The sequence below is a fragment of the Lissotriton helveticus genome, chromosome 2_1, assembly GCF_964261635.1.
Source record: "Lissotriton helveticus chromosome 2_1, aLisHel1.1, whole genome shotgun sequence".
NCBI lineage: Eukaryota > Metazoa > Chordata > Amphibia > Caudata > Salamandridae > Lissotriton > Lissotriton helveticus.
Genome location: NC_136059.1, coordinates 1,383,789,036 through 1,383,811,303, shown reverse-complemented (window position 1 = coordinate 1,383,811,303; position 22,268 = coordinate 1,383,789,036). Strand labels below are relative to the sequence as shown.

At 43.4% G+C, this 22,268-nt stretch overlaps 1 protein-coding gene across 2 annotated transcripts in view; it reads right to left on the bottom strand.

Moving 5' to 3' along the window:
• TDRD7 (tudor domain containing 7) overlaps window positions 1-22,268 on the bottom strand; it is a 1,293,444-nt gene that overhangs the window by 771,646 nt on the left and 499,530 nt on the right. The gene's annotated exons all lie outside the window — the stretch shown is intronic.

Here is a 22,268-nt window from a genome sequence, read left to right as displayed (position 1 = left end):
AACTTTCCAGGATGCCGCCTGTGTCTAGAGATTGCAGGCTAAATGCCCTTTAATGGAAGCATGCACGAGATCTGAATTGGCTAGAGAAGGCAGATAGGGAAGAATCTGCTGGAGTGCAGACGAGAAGGGATGGAATACGGAGATGTACAACATTAACCAAATCTTCTCCATTTTGTCCAGTAGCATTTGTTCCTGAAGGAGCTTGAGATTTATGAAGACCTGAAACACACTCCATAGAGAGATCAAGATCTCCAAATTCAGGGTGGTGAGAAGCCAGGCTGACAAATTGAGAGTTTGAATCTGCAGTTGAACTCTTGTCCCTGGTTAATTGAGAGGAGATCCTCCTGCGGCTGAAATGGAATGTGCGAGCATTCTAATAGAAAAAGCTTGGTGAACCAATGTTGTCTTGGCCATGCCCGGGTAATGGAATAAGGCGGTAAAGCTCAGTTTTGATTTTTTGCAAGACCCTTGAAATGAGTGGGAATGGGGGAACACATATGGGAACATCTCGTTGAGGAAGTCTGATGGTGAAAAACTGGCACTTTTTGTTGAGAGAAGTGGCGAACAGATCTAGAATTGGATAATCCCAAGACTGTAAAAAGCTCTCATCTGATTCTGGCTGAGTTCCCATTGTTTGTCCATTCTGCGGAGAGAATCCAACCTAATCGTTCTGCACTCCTGGAACGTAGTCTATCTTCAATGCAATGTTGTTGACTAAATCATTCCAAATTTGTTGTGCTTGGGCAGAGAGAACCTGCTATCTTGTGCCCTTTGTTTTGTGAGATAAGACATGGTGGTGGTGTTGTCGGTTCTTATCAGCACTGGAGTTTCTGATCCTGGGAAGAAATGCTTGAAGACTGAGAAATACTGTCTTCAGTTCCACAGTGTTTATGTGATACAATTTTGCTTGATTGGACCATTTCCTGTGAACCTCCAAGTCCACACCACATGCTTCGAGAGAAACTTCTGTAGTCATGACTGCCTGAGGTATCACTGGAAGGAAAGAGACCCTGTGAGACATTTTTCCTGATCGCCTACCAGGACACTGCCAGCTACATTTTTGCTGTGATTGAAATTATGTCAATGAAGGACCCTGAAACTGCATCCACTGAGCATCGAGTTGTTCTTGCAGAGCCCTCATCCGCAGACAGCAATTCAGAATCAATGGAATGCAGGAAGACATTATCCCCAACATGGAATTGTATGTCCTCACAGAAGTGAATGTTTTTGCAGCTAGGCACTTTATCAGCGCTTGTAGGCGAGAAATTATTTTCTCTGTGGGAAATGCTTTTGACAACTGTGTTCAGTATCTCTCCCAGGAACACTGCTGATCTGGAAGGGATGAGAGGATTTTTCCTTGTTGGGCTTGAGGCCCAAGATTTGGAAAAGCTGAAGACACTGGTGTCAACTCCTCTACTGAACGATAAGGGAGACCCTTAATCAGACAATCGTCTTGGTACGGGAATACCTGGTGCCCTGAACATGAGAAAGGCCGCCACTGGTGCCATGCACTTGGTGAAAACTCTGGGAGCCAACTTCAACCAAAAGAAGTACCTTGAATTGGTAATGGCACCCTACTAGTTCAAACCTGAGAAACCTTGAGTGCTTTGGCTGTATTGGAACATGGAAATAAGCGTCTAACAGATCTAGGAAAGACATATAATCTCTTGCGTCCACTAGTTGCAGAAATTCCTGAAGAGAAAGCATTCTGAAGGGCTGCTTCTTGATCAACTTGTTCAAGAGCCGCTATTGTGGAAAATATCTTCCCAATATTATCAAGCCTATGGCCTACCTTGTCCGGAGGAGTTGTGCATGGCGAAGAAGGGTTCTTTGCTCTACTCTGAACAGCCTGCATAATGACCGAATCTGGCCTGGGTTGGCTAATGAGGCACGTAGGGGAATTCTCTGGGGCTTTGTACTGCTAATTCAGCTGCAGTATCACAGCTGAAACATACACTGGGGTCTTTATAAGCATCAAGTACTTGAGCCAGATGAAGTCTATGATGGGTATAGACCGTTTTGAGCGTGTCGCTCCTGCTTTAAAATCATATACGAAGCACTCTGCCTGTTTTGTTGGTAGTGGAAGGTCAAAGCACTTAGAAGTCCTTTCAAGTAGGTCATGAAACGCACCAATGTCGGCTGGTGGAGAATCCGCTGTAAGAGGAGTTGGAGATGCTGGCATAGGTGCTACATAATCGCACTCAGGGTGGTAACTCAAATCCACCTGGATTTCACCCTCTTCAGGTGGCTGATCATCATCGTCCTGAAAGGTATCCAAATTGCGATGGGAGGCGTAACAGGTCATACTTTTTGAGATCTTGTGTGCTCTGTGGCACGGAGTGACCTCTGAGGTCTCTTGCCTGGGAGCAGGTTGTAAAGGAGCATTTGCATCAGGGAATATTTTCTAAAAGTCTTTACTCATCTTGAGTAAGTCCGTAACTAGCGAGACAGGAACTGCTATGGCTGACTCTTGCACTTGTTACGGTTCCTTCTCTTGCTCCTTATAGGGATAGTGCTCCTGGAATGTATCATATCCATATGCAGTTATGTGCCCTCTGTCTGAGAAGGAAAAATCACCCTCTATACATTAGGACTGCTCCTGATCCGCTTCATAATCCTCCTGTCCTAACATTTTACATTTAATTGGGAGGGACTATATGCAGGACTGAAGACACTTTCATCTTCAGATAGACGTGTTGAAGGAAGGGGTGAACTGTTAGAGATGTCTTGAGGCAGATTAGGAACCTTATAAGAGACGAATAAAATTTATTTTTCCACTGTCGACCGGTACGCTGACGGCATAATCGATGACGTGGCACTGGAAACCAGTGTTGTGGACGGAATAGTAGAAGTTGAGGGTGTCATCATGGACGTCAAACTACAATGAAATCTTCGCCATCGTAGACAGTCTTGTCGACAACGATGACACCGTCATCAGGGTCTTCGGGGACGGGTGGTAGCCAGCAGGGGCAACATGGTGGACGTTCTTTGATTTAGCTCCACCACCGCTCCCCTTATCCGTGTCAATTCTCCGCAAATGTAGCAACACCTAAGGCGATGAATCGGGAGGTGGCATGACTTCAAGTATCGTCTGAAGTACAGATATCCACAAAACATTGTAATTTAAAGCATATGTAAGCGGGAGTTGATCTCTCGGTTCACGCAGAGCAGATGTGACCGGGGTCTGGCGTGCTGACTGTAAGGTGAAGGATTCGTCCGTTTTGCTTGCAGCGCCGCCGTTAACACAGTGGTGGGTGCCTCGGAGGTGCGGCCACAGTGAAGAAACGACGTCTGGAGAAGCTCTTTGGGACCTCGGGAAACAACAAACTCCTCGCCCCAGGACTGCGCGGACACACACCGTCGTCCGCAGCAGTGAATAGAACCGGAGATGTCCCTGAAACTGTTTTACAAAAATGAGTGACGGCAATGGTAATTACAGCTGCACCTCTGTTAAGTTTTAGCAAGTATTACATGAAACTGTCTTATCGTGTGCTCAATGTTATAACACTGTGCCATCCACAGTGTCCCCCTGCGCAGAAGCAAAGCCTCTAACCACATACAATCGATAACAATATTTAACAGAGCACAGCAGCAAACATGAATTATTTTCCAATCACTTTCACGTCGGACTTGTGTTTTTAATGTCCCAAATCACAACATAACATATACAAATCAAACAAGCATTTGCAATGCAATAGGTCTCGCATTAGGAAATTTTGAGCTATTGGTTTTGAAAATAGCTAAATTAACAGCTTTGTCATTTACAATGCCAATAGTTATAACTTTCGCAAATGTGACACATAGCATTTGTAATGCAATATGTGTTGTATTTACGTGACTTAGATGCATTGCTATTACAAATAACAAAGGCTTTTTAAAAAAAAAAATAATACTTAAATAAAAGTGATTGTAATTTATAATAGCAATAGCTTAAACTTTTGTAAATAACTTTTGTGAAGATTGTGTTAAGTGTATTTTATTGTGACGAAAATCTAAGAAGAGAAGTGAAATATTAACATCTTTTTGTGACATTTGTAATAAAGTTTGAGGCATTGAGAGAACATATTTGAACCAGTTGTTGTTGAATGGTTGCACAGCCCCTGAGTGGTGGTGCAGAGTGAGTGCGATAGATCGATACAGTGAGGGCGATAGAGTGAGGGCGATAGATAGATAGAGTGAGGGCGATAGATAGCTAGAGTGAGGGCGATAGATAGCTAGAGTGAGGGCGATAGATAGCTAGAGTGAGGGCGATAGATAGCTAGAGTGAGGGCGATAGATAGAGTGAGGGCGATAGATAGATAGAGTGAGGGCAATAGATAGATAGAGTGAGGGCGATAGATAGAGTGCCTATAAATAAACCCATCAAAAACATAAACACCTAATAAACAAAATGCCTGATTATTGAAAAGGAATAGACCAAGATATTAGATTTGTGCAAATACAATAAACAGAAGCAAGACAGTGAAGGGGCAGGATAGAGTGAGACAGAAATAGAGGAAGAGTGGAGACGCCAAGACAGTGAAGGGGCAGGAGAGAGTGAGACAAATAGAGGAAGAGTGGAGAGGCCAAGACAGTGAAGGGGCAGGAGAGAGTGAGACGGAAACAGAGGAAGAGTGGAGAGGCCAAGACAGGGAATGGGCAGGAGCGAGTGAGACAGAAACAGATGAAGAGTGGTGAGGTCAAGACAGTGAAGGGGCAGGAGAGTGAGAGACAGAAATAGAGGAAGAGTGGAGAGGCCAAGACAGTGATGGGGCAGGAGCGAGTGAGACGGAAACAAAGGAAGAGTGGAGAGGCCAAGACAGTGAAGGGGTAGGAGAGAGCGAGACAGAAATAGAGGAAGAGTGGAGAGGCCAAGACAGTGAAGGTGTAGGAGAGAGCGAGACAGAAACTAAAGGCACATGGCGAATTGCGAACAAATGTGAACATTAACAATGCAAAAATACAACAAAGCAAGGCGAAGTTGTGGTGTGCATGGACCTACACTAAAAGGATTCTTTTTAGGGCACTGAAATATAGCACAAGAGGAAGAAGGGTATAGGTGACTGTACAAAGACCTATCGAATAGTCAACTCCCTTCCATTCTAATGACTCGTGTTATTCAAAGGGATGCTGGTAATAAAAATATTTCCTTTCGCTAAAGAAAGGCAGGAAACACATTTCTGGCCGTTTCTGGTCCATCTGTGGTCTAAAATTAAAGACAAAAGTATCCAACCCTGCATTTTCCTCTCTAACAAATGTCCCAGTTCTGTCCTGGTCTCTGATGCCTCACACCACCGAGATGCAAGCTTGATGTGCTCACCAGCTAAGCTTTCTGCTCTCTAGCAGGACGCACACAGTGCACACCATTTAACAATTCATGGACTAATCCCATATGCCTCGTTATTAATGTACCCTTTGTGTCAACGTCTATCAATACCACCTAATCTCTGGTCATAAAAAAAAGTGTTTCATTCAGAGGTATTGGCGCAAGAAAACAAAGGGCAGGTCACCTTTCCAGCAAGGAATGAGGAAAATGTAAATGCTGCGCTCAGCAGCAGGGAATATAAATTCACATGTGGGTACATAAGAGCAGATCACCATTGTAATTTGTGAGCCATATTGGTAGGTGTAGCTGGATTATCAACACTCAGGATAGATTTCACACCACTGGTTTGAAAGATTCCATACAGGGATTATATAAAACATAGGCTTTTATTAATGTCCTAACACCAATTGTGCAAAAGAAACATATCACTCTTCCCAATCGGCAATACTATTAGAATACCAATGGTCAGTTCCTTCTTATGCATATTTTCTGTGCGTCACTTACTTGTAAATAAAATGTACCCTAACGTACAAATTTCAGGTTTGGGGCCCATAAAAAAGCTCGGTGTATCCAAACAGCAGTGGGAAAAGCTCACTCTTGACAAGCAACTAATGTCTGTAATTCAAATCAGGCAGAGCGATGTCAACCTCGAGGTGGCCATATTGGGACATTGAAACATTTTTTTAAAACTTTAAAACACCAATTTAGATACCATGTATGTATGTAACCGCATTTCTCCATACAAGCATGAATGACATATAAACTGTGATGGGACCAACATGTAATCTTAGAGCTGAGGGCTCTCAAGGACAGGTGGGCCACGGAGGGTGGACGTGCAAACACACATGCAGAGATGCATGTATACAAATCGCGAACAATCTTTCTTTTGAAATAATTCATATTCCAGGGCTAGGACACTGAAACCGCGAATCACCTATCAATCAGATTTAGAAAATGATCCGTTCTCAAACTGAAAACTCTGTGATGTGGAGTGTAGCACAAGAGGGTATCACTGCATTAGGCAAAACCTCTAGTCTGTGTGAAAAGCTGATTAGGGCTGTCAAGTAGTCGTATGGGGTGGCAGTGGCTCTAGAACCCTCTCAACTATCTTCAAGCCAACTCTTCGCCAGTGAATGACTTCTCGCTGATCTGTATTATCCCCAAATGTAGTTACATGACCCCAAATCCTTCGCTAGCCATCTATGGCCCACTGGCAAATGGGCTGAGCTTATCTAGAAGTACCAGCGCATGGAGGGTAATCTAAACACTAAAATTATACTGTTGCTGACTCGTCCAATCTCCTACACCTTTTCTCGTACATTTCATTGTGCCCCATGAAAGCGCTAAATGTCAATAGCAACCTAAAGCTAAAATTACCCACCAACCCGACATTATTTAATCTGTCGTGAACTTTTCATTCGTAAATCACTTATTTTAGGCGTATTAGTCTAATTAGTTCAATGAAAGTACAACAACAACACTACAATACCCAGAATGCCTTGAGCTATCACACAAAAGTTAAGGCCAGGAGAAAATGTCCTTAATGACGTGGAGGGAAGCGGCTACAATATCAATGAGAACAAGCATTAGAAATGCAATCGGGCTCGGATTTATTTGAGTTTGAGCTAATGGCATTGTAAATGCCAATGTATTGTTGCTATGTGTTATGGAGTGTGTTCATGTGGTGTGTACTGCCAGTGATCTCCTTGTGAGTGTGAGAATATTGCACCGTTACTGCCTGTGATGTCCTTCTTGTGAGTGTGAGGAGCTTGCACCTCTGCTGCCTGTGGTCTCCTTGTGAGTGCAAGAAGATTGCACTGCTGCTGCCTGTGATGTCGTTCTTGTGAGTGTGAGAAGCTTGCACCACTGCTGCTTGTGATGTCCTTGTGAGTGGGAGAAGCTTGCACCTCAGCTGCCTGTGGTCTCCTTGTGAGTGTAAGAAGCTTGCACAGCTGCTGCCTGTGATGTCCTTCGTGCGAGTGTGAGAAGCTTGCACCGCTGCTGCCTGTGAGTATGAGAAGATTGCATTGAGCATCTCTGTGCTGTGCCTGTTCTTTGTAAGGGACTCTTGCTCTGTTGCTGCTGCTGCCTTGGCACAGTACCTGCTGTGAGTGTGTAAGGGAAGTTTGCACCGCTGCTGCTTGTGATGTCGTTCTTGCGAGTGTGAGAAGCTTGCACCTCTGCTGCCTGTGGTCTCCTTGTGAGTGTAAGAAGCTTGCACTGCTGCTGCCTGTGATGTCGTTCTTGTGAGTGTGAGAAGCTTGCACCGCTGCTGCTTGTGATGTCCTTCTTGTGAGTGGGAGAAGCTTGCACCTCAGCTGCCTGTGGTCTCCTTGTGAGGGTAAGAAGCTTGCACAGCTGCTGCCTGTGATGTCCTTCTTGTGAGTGTGAGAAGCTTGCACCGCTGCTGCTTGTGATGTCCTTCTTGTGAGTGGGAGAAGCTTGCACCTCAGCTGCCTGTGGTCTCCTTGTGAGTGTAAGAAGCTTGCACAGCTGCTGCCTGTGATGTACTACTCACTACTCTACTCTACTCACTACTCTGCACTCACTACTCACTACTCTGCACTCACTACTCACTACTCTGCACTCACTACTCACTACTCTGCACTCACTACTCACTACTCTAGTCACTACTCTAGTCACTACTCTAGTCACTACTCTGCACTCACTACTCTACTCACTACTCTACTCACTACTCACTACTCTACTCACTACTCTACTCACTACTCTACTGACTACTCTACTCACTAGTCTACTCACTACTCACTACTCTGCACTCACTACTCACTACTCACTACTCTCCACTCACTACTCTACTCACTACTCACTACTCTACTCACTACTTTCTACTCACTACTCTACTCACTACTCATTACTCTGCACTCACTACTTTACTCACTACTCTACTCACCTCACTACTCTACTCACTACTCTACTCACCTCACTACTCTACTCACTACTCTACTCACTACTAACTACTCAACTCACTACTCTACTCTGCACTCACTACTCACTACTCACCTCACTACTCTACTCACTACTCTGCACTCACTACTCACCTCACTACTCTGCACTCACTACTTTACTCACTACTCTACTCTACTCACCTCACTACTCACTACTCTGCACTCACTACTCACTACTCACTACTCACTACTCTATTCACTACTCACCTCACTACTCTGCTCACTACTCACTACTCTGCTCACTGCTCACTACTCTGCTCACTACTCACTACTCTGCTCACTACTCACTACTCTGCTCACTACTCTAGTCACTACTCTGCACTCACTACTCACTACTCTACTCACTTCTCACTACTCTACTCTCTACTCTACTCTCTACTCTACTCACTACTCTACTCACTACTCTACTCACTACTCTACTCACTACTCTACTCACTACTCTACTCACTACTCTACTCACTACTCTACTCACTATGAGATGGAACTTTTCTCATTCTCAAAGTACCTTTCATAGGAATACATGTTGAGCTACTCAAAGAGCGGCAGTGAGACTGACAACAAGTACCAATAAAGAACGTAAAAAGACGTGGTGTTTTATGAACGAGAATTTAGTTCAGTTGTTCTAAATCTTAAATGCTGCCTTGAGCAGTTTGTATTAGGAACATTTAATTGTCGGGTCAAAATTGCATTTTAAAATATGCTGCTTAAGTTTTATTAAAAATAAACGTTGTACTTTTTCGTGTATAAATTCCTTATAATGCGACATGGGTAATAGTTATAAATTAGCCAAATATGCATTGTTCAATTACGCTGAGAAAAAAGGCGATAATGACAGTCGGGTGTTATCACTCCAGATTCCCAGGCTGCTCATTTGGAAGAATTCGCGATATTCCATAGACATTTATTTTTTTTTGTATATTTTTACCATCTTAAAGTCGTGCTTGAGGTGAGGAAATCCTTTCTTCAAAATCACGGATCAATCGCACTTGAGGAAATACCAACTAACAACACTGACACTTGAGGGTCTATATCATCACATCAGCTCTTTGATAACTTCTCATAACCGTGTTTACAATCATGTGTCAGTATTATTTACGGTTTATCCAAGCAGACAATTTTGGCACATACGAAGAGAGCTGTTAAAGCAATGAATGGCTGGGCCTTTTCTAATAAACAGGGAAGCTGCACATAGTGCCAGTGATTTTCTCTATTTACATTCCGATAAATAACAGCAGGAACTGTCCAGACCAATATGCAAGTTCACAAGTTTCAAGTGTGTGTTCTTGAGTCAATTGGTAGCCTGACGGAATTTAGACATCATAACTGCCTGTTTTGGTTGTTTGAAATAACATTGCGATGTTGGAGGCGTCATGTCACTTCGTGTTCGTGGGGAGACGGGGGCTCCTTCTCGTACTGCTGGAAGGGGCGTGGGCATGAATGGGGGCGCCGTGGGGATGGGACTGTGCAGGGCCTGTGAAGTCACTGGCCCGAGCTTTCCGGGGCGGTGTGTGCAGGGCGCGCTGACAGCCCGGCCGCGGCCGCCCTTCTTTGCCGCTTCCCGGGGCTGTTTCTCCAAACGGAATAGCTTTGTTTCCTAGATGGATCCGGCTGGCGGCAGATTCTTATAATAACAAATATAGTCATGAAAATGAGATACAAAAAGTGCCGAAATTACAATAAAAGCGGGGTTCCCGTAACGGAAGAGAAGGGAACCAGGCAGCGCGCTGCCCGGGTCCTGGACTGGTAATTGAGCCCGAGCCGGTGATGTCTAAATCAGGCGGGGAGACGGGGGGTGAGCCAGAGAGCGGCAGAGCAGCTCCCCGGGCCGGCAGGAAGGAGCCGCACACGGCGTCTATGCCTGTGTGCACGTGAGGAGGACGCGCGCCCGACAAACACACTGCTAGATGGTGAACGCGCGCACACCATCTGGAATGCATTACACGGCCACCCTGACAGCTCCTAATTAAGATGAATGCACTTTCGAGCACGTAACCGCACGAAATATGCCCAAAATGGCGCCCGAACATTACAACTGCCCAATAGCATCAAGACTACTAAAAATACATCACCGCAAACACCAATGACCATTCAGATAATAAAAAAATTCAGGAATGTGTCTTTCCCGAGGCCTTAACACACTTTTTTTTCTTTCTGTAGTAATAGGATCTCAGGCTCCGCCCGAGCCCTAAAAATGTAAAAATTACAGTTTAGACAGATCTGCTTAATAGCTGGTTCTAGATTCTTTTACACGCGGAATGTTCAAGCAACTGATAAACTAACCATCTTCAAGGCAGTCTACTCTAAGTCACATCACTACGGTCAATATAACCTCAGCAACCCTGCTCTCATAAATCAACTCATTAGCAAACTAGCTGAGAAACAAGCCAGTGGGCAGAATACCAAGTGCAAGATGAGCGTGGAAACAGCAGGTTAAAGGTGCAATTGCCTGCAGCAGAGACTCAGCCTCTCATTTTTCAATGCTGCATAAAAGGCGGTTGTGATAACATTTAAAAATAATAACATTTTAAAAAGTGCCAAGAGAAAGCTAGATTTGTGGCGTGTCAATGTAAATGTTCATTATTTCACGTGTGAAATCGAGGAAGGTCGACATGATGCATTTAGAAATAAATGCATTAAAGTAAAGGTGAAACTGCGTTTTACACCTGCTACTAAAAAAAGATAAAATAACGTCACCCCCTGTTTAAACAAGCATTACCCCTTCCTCCAGCGCTTCCGCCGCCTCCATTGCTGCTCGTCGTGGTTCCTCCGCAGGCGCCGACGCTCGTCCCCAACTTCCTGCTGCCCTGTTCCTCTTCACACCAGGTCTCTGAGGCAAAAACGAAACCGAAACTTACGAAGCTCACTCGCGCGACCAAATCCTAAAGCGCGCGTCCTAATCCGACTCTGCCATGACTCTGCTATGCTATTTCAATGCTACGCATGGTGCGCGTGGCCAGCTCCTGTCTGCAGTTCTTGCCCTGTTACCGGCAGCAGTGATCATTACCGGTAAATTCCCTGGAGCTGGGCAGATGCGGCAGGAGCTGTGACTGGGCAACGTCTCGGCCCTGAAAGCAATACGCTGACTCCAGCTGCCTGCCTGTCTGGCTGCCGTGAGGAATCCGGCCAGGCTGATGGGAACATAGTCGATGGGCCGCATTGGAGGTTCCTGTGGATCTGAGGGGGGAGTATTATTACGCTTACTGACAGCACCAGCACAGATTGGGGCAGTGGAGTTGAGCGGACAGAACCAAGGTTGGTGGCCTATATCGGGGAGTTCATAACACGCAGCGCACAATCTTGATTGAGGTGGGAGGAAACCATATTACGGGAGCATACTGCCAAACGGATGTAAACTTCAGGATAATCTCCAGACACTCCAATGCCTAACAATCAGCACAGTTACGCAGTCCCTATGTAGCTGGGAGAGTCGGAGCGTTCATAACACAACGTAGTGCGAGGTCTGAGAACCGATAGCTCCTAATCAACAGGTCATATTAATTGAGTCTGGCACCCGGCAGCCTGGGATGGTGATCATGACCCTTGGGTGCAGAAATTGAAAATGCGGTGACACAATACCTATGGGGGACAGCACTGGTGCTGAATAGACTGGAGCTATGCAGAAGTAGTCACCTCAATTGCTAAAGGCCGGCTACAAAGGTCTGTGTTGCTATAGGGCAAGTGTGGTTACTGGAGGGTGGCAGCTGTTGTCACTGTATTGGAGGGATACTTAACAGACACGGCGCCTAATTACTTTGGTAGACAGGAAGTGGACATTAGTTTGAAATCGCTGTGACTGGTGCCGACAGTGTCTGTGGCAGTTGTTCCGTACTGGAGGACAGAGTGGAGTATGCGGAGGGTCGCTCCAGAAGAAATAATGTCCGCATGATTGGGCTACCGGAAGGGAAGGAGGGTCAAGATGGGCAGGTTTCCTAGAAGGTCAGCTTAAAGATATTCTCCCCCCTCCTCCCTCTCTCCGTTCTTCTCTGTAGAGTGAGCACACCATATACCTGGCAGGAAACCATCTCCAGGAGCAGGCCCGCTAATATTTAAGCTGCTGCACTTTAAAGAAAGGGACACAATTTTGCGCAGAACCAGAAAGATGGCGGAAATCAAGCTTGATAATGTCAGGGTCCTCTTCTTCCCAGACTATACACTTAGGGTGCAGCGACAATGAGGTTCGTTCCTTCAGGTAAAGCAGAAACTTTGTCAACTGAGCATTGACTATTCGTCGATCTATCCAGCAAAAAGTAGAGTTGTCTCAGGCGGGAAAGCAAGTTTTTTTTACACCCACAAGACACATGGGATTGGCTGGAAACCACAGGTCAATTTTCTGGCCCCAGACCTACAGGTTCATTGATCACTGGACGAGGAAAGATGAGTGGTCCTCTGCAACGTCGGAGGCGATCCAGGAGACGTGGCCTGGGTCCATCGGCGGCGCCGGGACAGGAACAAATTAGGCAGGAGAGGCAGGCAGCGGTGCGTGAATTAGAACGGATTGCGGAGGCTGCAGAATCGACCAGTAAAAAGGGAACTCCATCTTGTTCATCGGAAGATGATGGCTCTTTGCTGTGGGACTTTCGGATGTGGTATCGCTACAGCTGCCACACGTAACACTGCAAACTTCGGATGGTATTGTATGATCGCTGAGGTACTGAAATTACCATACTAAACATGCACAGAACTACATCCCCCAGACAGTGGGTTTTGACTTTGTTATATCACTGATTGTACTACGGGAGTGCATACAGCTGTCATAACCCCCAGATTGGGAAATGTTAATTATAATTTATCTGCCATAGCTACAATTAGATATGTATAATTCTGAGCCGATTTGGGGAATCGCATAGTGGTGGTTCTTGTAAGGTCAAACAACCCCCCTTGTTTTCAACAATATAGGGAATAGGTCGGGTTTTCACAGATAGATGTTCAATCCGTTTGGGTTTGAGCAGCATCCCTTGTTTATGGGGGCCGCCCTGGTACACTTCTTCCCCCGTCTTGTCGATGTTTTTTTTTTCCTTATGCGGATAGTGGGTTTTTTGGAGGGGATAAGAGGGACTGCTGGGGATTAATGCATCGTACTATTACTTGTGGTCACAGAAGGGACCACATTATGGCGACACATAGCACATTGTCATGACAAAATATACAATACTTACATGGAATGTGGGGGCCTCCGAACGCCGTCCCGTAGATAAATGGTCTATTATTATCTCATAAGACACAATGTACAAATTGCTGTTTTACAAGAGACACACTTGAACAGTATTGAAGTGCTTAGACTACTGAGGAAATGGAGGGGCAAAGTGTATGTAACTGAGTACTCATTTGCGCACCGAGGCTTGATCGGGGTTCGTCGAGCACACCTTTTAATGTGGAGGAGGTACTCCTTGATAAAGATGGTAGATATGTGTTCTTGAAGGGTAGGCTAGATGGACATTACATACTATTGGGAACTATATACGCACCCAACATTGAACAGGAAAACATTTTTACCTCGATTTCCCCACTATTAACCAAATGGTATGACACTCTGTGGCTCATTGGGGGTGATTTTAACAGTGTTATGAGCACTGGATTAGGCAGATCCTTTTCACCCCTTAGAAATACAGCTGCTACAACCAATTCTGCTATTCTGAACGCCAGGGTACACGGGTGGAATTTGGTGGATGTTTGGAGGCATCAGAACCCATTAGCTAGGATATACTCATTCCATTCCGCAAGATCTGCACGGTCAACTAGACACGTTTCTCAGTTCCCCTTCATTACTCCCTTATGTAGTGGATTCAGACTACTGGGGTCGCACTTACTCTGATCATAATCCCCACTATGTTACAGTGTGTTGGGACAATGGCCCTTCTAGTGTTCCTAAGTGGCGATTTCAACCGGCATCAATAGAAGACCAGTTCTTCAGAGACGAGTTGAGGTAGGCCCTGAATGAGTATTTTACAAACCATGCAAGGACAGCCTCGTCCACTATGGTGGAATGGGAGGCTATGAAAGTCACGATACGTGGGAAATGCCTAGGGGTGGGCAGTGGTATAAGGAGGCAGGTGGAATCCAAAAAGATTGATGTGGAGAAAGATCTACTAGATTTGGAAACTCAAGCATTGGTTGCTCCTGCGGTCCCAACAGCGTTGTTGGAGGCCCGTAAAAGACACACTGAACTCTTGGAGCAACAGAGCTGTTTAAACCATGCAGCACACTCTTCATCAGCGCATGCAAAAGCCGATCATTCTGGGGCTTTATTGGCCTGGCTAACCAAAAGAGATCAGTCCACTGACCCAATCACTGCAATTCGGTCAGCAGATAGTGGCCTTAAGCACACAAAGTGCGAAATTCACAACGAATGGATCACGCACTATACTCCGCTTTACACCTCAACCCTGAGAGTGACTGACCTGGATATTGGCCCCGGTCACACAGCAACTGGTTCACCATTTCCAGAACGGATTCATTCCAGAGCGCAACACATTCCTCAATATTCTCAGTCTTTTTCGAGTGATAAGGGTGTCAGAGGCTTGACCAACGATGAGATTACTGGTGTTGGATTTGGAGAAGGCCTTTGATACAGTGGAATGGCCGTTTATGTTTGAGGTACTACGCCGCTTTGGATTCGGACCGTATTTTCTTTACTTAGTTCAACTGCTATACAATGCACCTACTGTGCGAGTCCAATTAGGAACCCCCTTCTCGAAGCCCTCACTGATTGGCAGAGGACCTTGACAGGGGTATCCTCTTCCCCATTGATATTTTCTCCAGCCACAGAACCACTGTCACTATCCCTGCGCCATTCTGCGGCTCAACGGGGCATACCGTTGGGACAGAACTTCATGCCATATCGTTATATGTTGATGATATCCTACTTTATATTAGAGATTTACAGCAGATACCCCTGGTCATATCAAAAACTTACACGGTTTGCAAAAGTAACGGGACTAGGGGTAAGCTGGGAGAATTAATGTCTGTTCCCCTTCACTTCTGGTGCACTTGCATCTCTATTAATGGAGGACGGCACTCTGGTGGCTTGGCAGCCAGATGTGTTCAGATATCTAGGTGTTCATATATATATCACAAGGACATCCAGTAGATCCCTGTCCTCGTGATATATATGAACACCTAGATATCTGCATTAAGGCCCCAAATTGAATTCTGGAAGGCATTACACCTATCTCACGCAGCAATGCCATTCCTCCCTTTTATTGAAGAAGAAGAAGGTGTCCCCCCCAGGGCAATTTCTCAATCATGCCTCCTTGACAACTAACTTGAAGCGCCATTGGAGTGATATTACACAGGAATCCCAAACATATCTTTTACTGCAATATATTCACGTATTGGGTACGGGATGTCATGTAATAAAATGGTTTACTGACCGCATCCATTCACATATTGGCATTGATTGAACAGCTCTATGTAACAAATGGGAATTTGACCTGTCTAGACTCTACACGCATAAAGAATGGGGCAGATTGTTGGGCAGTCCTGGGCAGATCCCAAGAAATGCTGAGTTCACACTCATTCAGTTTTATATAATTCATAGAGCTTATTTGACTCCAGATGACATTAGCAGGTATTCCTGAAAAACGGATGCATGCTGTCCATGCTGTAGTTTGTTAGATGCTGACCTACTACATATGTTGTGGTCATGTCCCAGATTATTGAGTTATTGGCAGGGTGTAGTCGATTTCTTGACCACCAGCACGAGCAGACTGCTACCGAACACGTGGGAGGCCTGTATAACGGGTATATTTCCTAGGAAAACGGAGAAAAGGGTGACCTCTAAATTCCTAGACCTGGGCTTGGTGGAGGCTAAGAGGGTTATTACACGTCACTGGAAAGCAGTGTCCCCCCCCCCCCCTCTTCCAGCATGGGCCAACTCTATGTAAAATTGGGCCAAAGCAAAGCGGTCTCATTGGTAAGGGAGGATATGCCAAGGTTGCATAAATATCCCATTTCGGCGGCCTGGGGTCTGATCCGGACTACATTGCAAATAGCGCTGGCCTCGGAGGTCCCTCTCGTTGTTCCAGATACAGACTGAATTGGATATATAGCGGGTTGTGGAATGACTTATCACGATGTACAATCATGCACGTATTACCTATGCATAATGGCTAAGATACCATAATCCATTATTGTGATGGTGCAAATGAGCTGAAACTAAGGTGATATATGAGTAAGTGCAGCTCTTTAGCATTCCCTCCTAACCTCCCTCCCTACCTTTTTGGTTATATTTCTCTGTTAATTAGATGATCATTAATCTATAGTTATAGCTTTCTTCAGTTATATCCCAGAAGGAGCCTTACGACAATGTCGGAAGGTCACATTTGTGCAATGCTTAGGAGGATTATTTGTTGAACTGTAAGGGGCAGATCTGCTTGGTGTATGTAGTGATCCAGTGAGTAGCACTGAGTGGGCCTAGCTGAACCTAGAGGGTACTGGGATTAGTTGCCAGGAAGCTATAATTAATTCTAACGCTCTGCTAGAGGAAGTCAGAGTGGCAACAGATCAAACACCATGATGGGTAACAGAAAACATCTATGTGACTCTAGAATTACTCTTTGATCCCTGTAAGCACCAACTTGTGACAGTGAGACATTCTGGACCGCTCTGCCCCTAAATTGGTAACCTTCTCCTAGGCTTATTGGCTAAGCAGAAATATCATCAGAATTTGATCTCGATTGATCACCACTGTGCAGCCCAACAACACGATGTAGAACAGTTGGCTTCAATAATATACAAAATCATGTAAACTTATTTTTATCTACAAACACATTTTGTACATGCAGTAACTATTACTTCTGCAACTTTTTAAATGCTAGAGGGAAAAGTACACAACTCATTACTAATCTTGAAAAATTACATGCAAAATTAAAAACTGTGATAAGACTGAAGTACAGATTGGTGGACGTTCAAGAGATCTTTTTTGTCACATATGTCTTTTGTAGGATACAGGCAATAGGGACAGACATGTATCAACAGTGTGGGATAGGACGATGGCAATAATTTGTGGCATAGATATATATTATACTGCTAAACAACCTGGCAAAGCAAGCTTGTGGATAAGATTTTATTTTTGCAAAGGAATCCCTATTACATCACAATTTAGAGCACTAAGGGACTTATTGAATCGATTTGCGGTTGCAAAGGCTCTGATTCGTAAACTGTGAAACTTTGCAAGCACAAAATAGCTTTTGGATATGTTCATATTGTGATTTATTAACTTGTTACCAAATTGCACAACATGTTTGCTACTACATATCGAATCGCAAATAGAAAGGGACTTCTTTAGGGCTTGCCTTCCAATTTGTGATTTCTAATGGTATATACAAATGGTTTTTCACCACAATTGCATTTGCAAATCATTGATAGATTACCGACACCTCAAAGGAAGTGGAAACCCACTCGCAAACAGGAATCGGTCCCTTCCTCTTTGTCAATGCTGTAAAAAAAATATATACTAGGAGTACTGCTAAGGGGTAAAAATAAAAAAACATCCAGGCTTGATGGGGAAAAAAGAGAAATTGCTCTATTTAACAGCAATCACAGACATGGCGAGCTGCTGATCCCAGCAGACCACCATCCTAATTTAGGGCCTACCACTTGCATATTTAATTAGAAAGGTTAAATTGCGACTCCCCTATGAATCAACATTTTTCAAACCAACACTTTTGAACATTAGTTGGATAGCAAAAAAACCAATGCATTTGGTAAAAGTCTGTCCACAAATTGCACCCACTTTTACCAAATGCTTTGTCCGAATAGAAGGCCAAATATTCTTTTTTAGCAGCAAAGCCTGTAAGTTACAAGCTCACATCCTTTGAGACTGCAAAAGAGCATTCTAAAGTACAAGCCTAGCTGGCAAACAATACTGAGCTATAAATGGTGTAAACCTCAGTAGGAATACACAGATGGTGAACGGGACAAAGGAAAGAGGGAGAGCTAGTGAAAGGAATGAGAGGTCAGGTCAGCCTTTCTGAGGCAGTGTTCTGTGGAAAGGTGAGGTTTAATTTCCAGAATAGTAGAAGGGTTGGTGCTGATCTCATTTCAGAAGGAATGATGTTCCAGATCCTGGAAGCAAAGGCTAAGGCTTGCTTTATTGTTCCTGCGGTGTCTAATATCATATTTGCTCATCATCTCGCACTAACCTCCATATATGTTCTAGTTTATTAGACAGGGGTCTTGGTTCAGAGTGCTTAGTAAGTGATGACGCTGATCTTGAAAATGATCAGGGCCTGCAGAGGGAGTCCGTACAGATCCTGTGGTATGATGTGGCTAGATTTCTTCAGTCCCATGATGAGCTGCACTGCTGCGTGAATGATGCCTTTCAGGGTAGTGATGGTCGTCTCTGGGATTACTGTCGAGCAGGCCTCTAACACAATCCAGGTGGTAGGACTACAGCATGAATGGTCTTTCTAAAGTCTTCTCAATAAAGAAAATGTTTTACTTTTTTCAATAGAGAGATTTAAAACTAGCTCATTTTGGGGCTTCTAGCAATGTATCATTTGAGTAGGAGGTGCAAGTCGATGATGACCCCAAGGAGTTTGGCCTGGTGTATCAAATGGTGGGTGTCAACCTGATTCAGCTTATGTTTTAGAGCCAAGACAGATTAAACGAATGCTTGGTGGTGTTGGCAGAAAGGAGGAATTCCGTCTTTGTGGGGTTTTGCATCCAATAGTCCTTTGATATTCAGGTTTTGTAGACTATGAGTCTCTATATGGTGGTGGTTGAGGAGATCCTAGGACTGAGTTGAGAATTGTCAGTATAATGGTGGATCTTAATGTTGCCATCTGCAAGAATGGCACCAAACAATCCATATAAAAAGTAGAAAATGATAGGCGACAGGATGAAGATCTCAGGGATTCCATGTGTGAAAGAAAGAATCTAGGAGTTGGTGGTGCTTATCTGATTGAGTTGATATTGGTTGATGAGGTAAGATGTGAAACATTGTAGGGTTGTGCCAGTGAAGCCCTTTGAGAGTTTTCAGAGTTTAGAACAATACTGAAAGTTTAAATTCGTAAAAAGCTGCATAGAGGTCCAGAAGGACAAGAAGGCAAAAGCAGTACCCAGCCAGGGGCTATTTAAAAAATATGCTGGTAGGGCAGATATGCAAATACCGAGACTAAGGTCTTCTCTCCCTCACAGGCCTCCGTATATACATCTCCAGGAGGTTGTAAATTGTCATCGACTCATATACTTTAATGCAGGAGGAAGTTCTGAGACTGCCTACAAATGTGCATGTTGTGAAACAACGGATAGGAACATAAGCTGCATCGCGAATAAAGGGCAGGTTACAAACCAGTTGGTGTGCATAAAACAATGACAGATTGCTGACTTACCCTTTGTACTTTAGGTATGAATTCCCTAGAGACAATGAGACTGCTTGATTATCAAAGTAGTAAAAGGCAGCTTCAAGTAAGGGGTGAAACAAAAAGCAGAGACTGGGATCAAGTACTAAGCCAAGAAATATTACCAATATAGGTAATTCCGCAACAAAGTGGTATTATTGCTTGTACAAGAGGAAGATTTTGAGAATTAAAATCACTGCTATATGTATAGCAGAAAGAAGCCACTGAGAAGGCAAAGCAGGCGATTATGTGGTCTTTGCTCCATATTCTACACAGCTATAAGCAGATGATATTTAAGGCAATGTTACTGACATGGGGTAGCTTTTGCCCTGCACAATTGAAAGAGGAAGGCTAGCACTTTCAAGATCAGGGGGTCCCCTGGAGAGATGATCTACCAGCTAACAAAGCAGCAGCTGTGGATAACATTTCCAAAATATTTTTTTTAAGTATTTGAAATGTTATTAAAGATTTTTTAGCCAGTACAATCAGGTGCCCAGTTCAATGGTACGATTAAAAAAAGTGAAACCAGGCAGATTGTTCATGTTTTTCATCACTCTCAGTACTGAATGCCGAGGGAAGGATATCTGCAACATCTGTGACCACTATTTTATAGTTTACTTCTTTTTGATTTGATCGACTGTGACTGTCACAGGAAGAAATGCAACATAGCCTAATAACTTTCTAAATGACCTTGATTGATTATTTATTTATACTTTTGGCTGCCTTCTTCCTGGTCCACAACAAGGTACTAGATGGGGTGTACTGGACCAATTTATTGACAGTAAAACAAATCTTCGGCATGCCTTTCTTATTTTTTTCTTTAATTGAAGCTGTAAAAAATCCAAACAGCTATCATGCAGCTACAGTAATTGTGATTCAGGCACTGTCCATAACTCCCTACAATCACAGGGATACTGCATAATTGTATTAATTTTCTCCTGCTCATTTACACTCTAGTTCAAGTCTTTTGTTCATATAACATACATAAAACTAAAGTTTCAGCCATTACTATGAAGGATTAAAAATTATAACTCGTAGAAAACGTCGTGGAATATTTTTATTTCAACCTATAGCCTTTTTTGGTACTGTTTGATGTATACATTCTGAACCCTTCTAGAAGGAACTAATTAAGAAACTAAAGAAATGGGCAAATCTTCCAATTTGCATTGTCTACAGATTTAGTAATCTAAATGATCTTTCCCCCATAGTGTTTATACGTGGCCACAGCCCTTTTATGTTAGCTACCACCCTGCCATTTAAAGGTACTAGAAAGACTAACTAAAAATTGATGTGGGCATTCAAAAGGGTGTGCATAGAAAGTACATAGCTACATCTTCACTAACCTCAGTGCGTCCCGCAGCAGCCACTGAGTTCAATACTGTATTACTGGATTGTTTTAGGTTAACACACTTAAAAAGTAAATCTCTAGAGTTTTCACAATCAGCTGATGTTTAGCAATGTTCACTGTTGAGCAAAGAATGCATTTTTTAAAATATAATTTAACCACCCAGTGAATCACAAGAAATTTCTTCTGAGTAGGACGCCAACATGGAACATATGTAGTATGATATTTCTAAGGTTCACAACATCCCCAGATTGAACATATTTACACGACTCTGGCACAACGTGTTATCAGTTCAAGGATATGTTCATTTAGACCAATTGCCTTTAAACAATGCATAGGTAAAAAACAAATGATTAACAAAATACATTATAACACTAAAACCATATATAAACTATTCAGATAAAATATATCTTCCAATAAAATTCTGCCAGTAATTTTATATAACACATCCATACTCCTACTGGTTCACAATGGACATACCATTAAGTGCCCTCAAAAATCTTCCAATAGCACATGCTATATCTAAAAAAAACACCAAATCAGCTAAACATTCTACAGCATGCCCTCAAGTCCTAATTTAATATTTCAGGAATATTGGACGTAACCATTGCATCCGCTGTTTGAGTTTTAGGCAATCGAACAAAATGTGCAGCATGTCACATTTGGTATTGAATCCACACAAACACAGTTCCCTCCTGTGCCAATAATTTTTGCTTTTGCAATAGCACTTATCTTTTAAGGCTTGAGTCAAATTCTTACTCTCGGTAGTTCGTTTCTTAACAACGTATTATCTAACACACAGTTTGCCATTTTAAACAGAATGGAAAACTAGCAGTATTCAATGTGTTAAAGATATGTTGGACAGTGGTTTGACCACAAGGTGTACAAAATCACAGGCTGTATCACCCATCCTATTAATTGCTGCATGATTTAGAAAGCATCACTAGTAAAAGGTTAAGGAAACTGAGATGCAATAACGCGCTTTGTTTCTTGGTCCCACATAAACTCCTGATTTGGTATGGCAATATCTTTCTTTTACTCTATGACAACTTCATATGATGCCAAAAAATTTTTCGTTTGGGGAGCAAGTTCAACCCCAGAAAGTCAATTATTATGGGAATAGGTAATGTAGAAAATGAGAGTGCTGCATTTCTTTCTAAGTAAAGCACAGATAAGCCATTATTACTGCATTCAATATACTTCACTTTCTTTAAAGAAAGAATTTTTCCTTGCTTTACAGTATAGAGCATGTAGTATTCACAAATTTGTCTATAGATTTCAGATCTAATAAGCATTGAGGTTGTGAACAA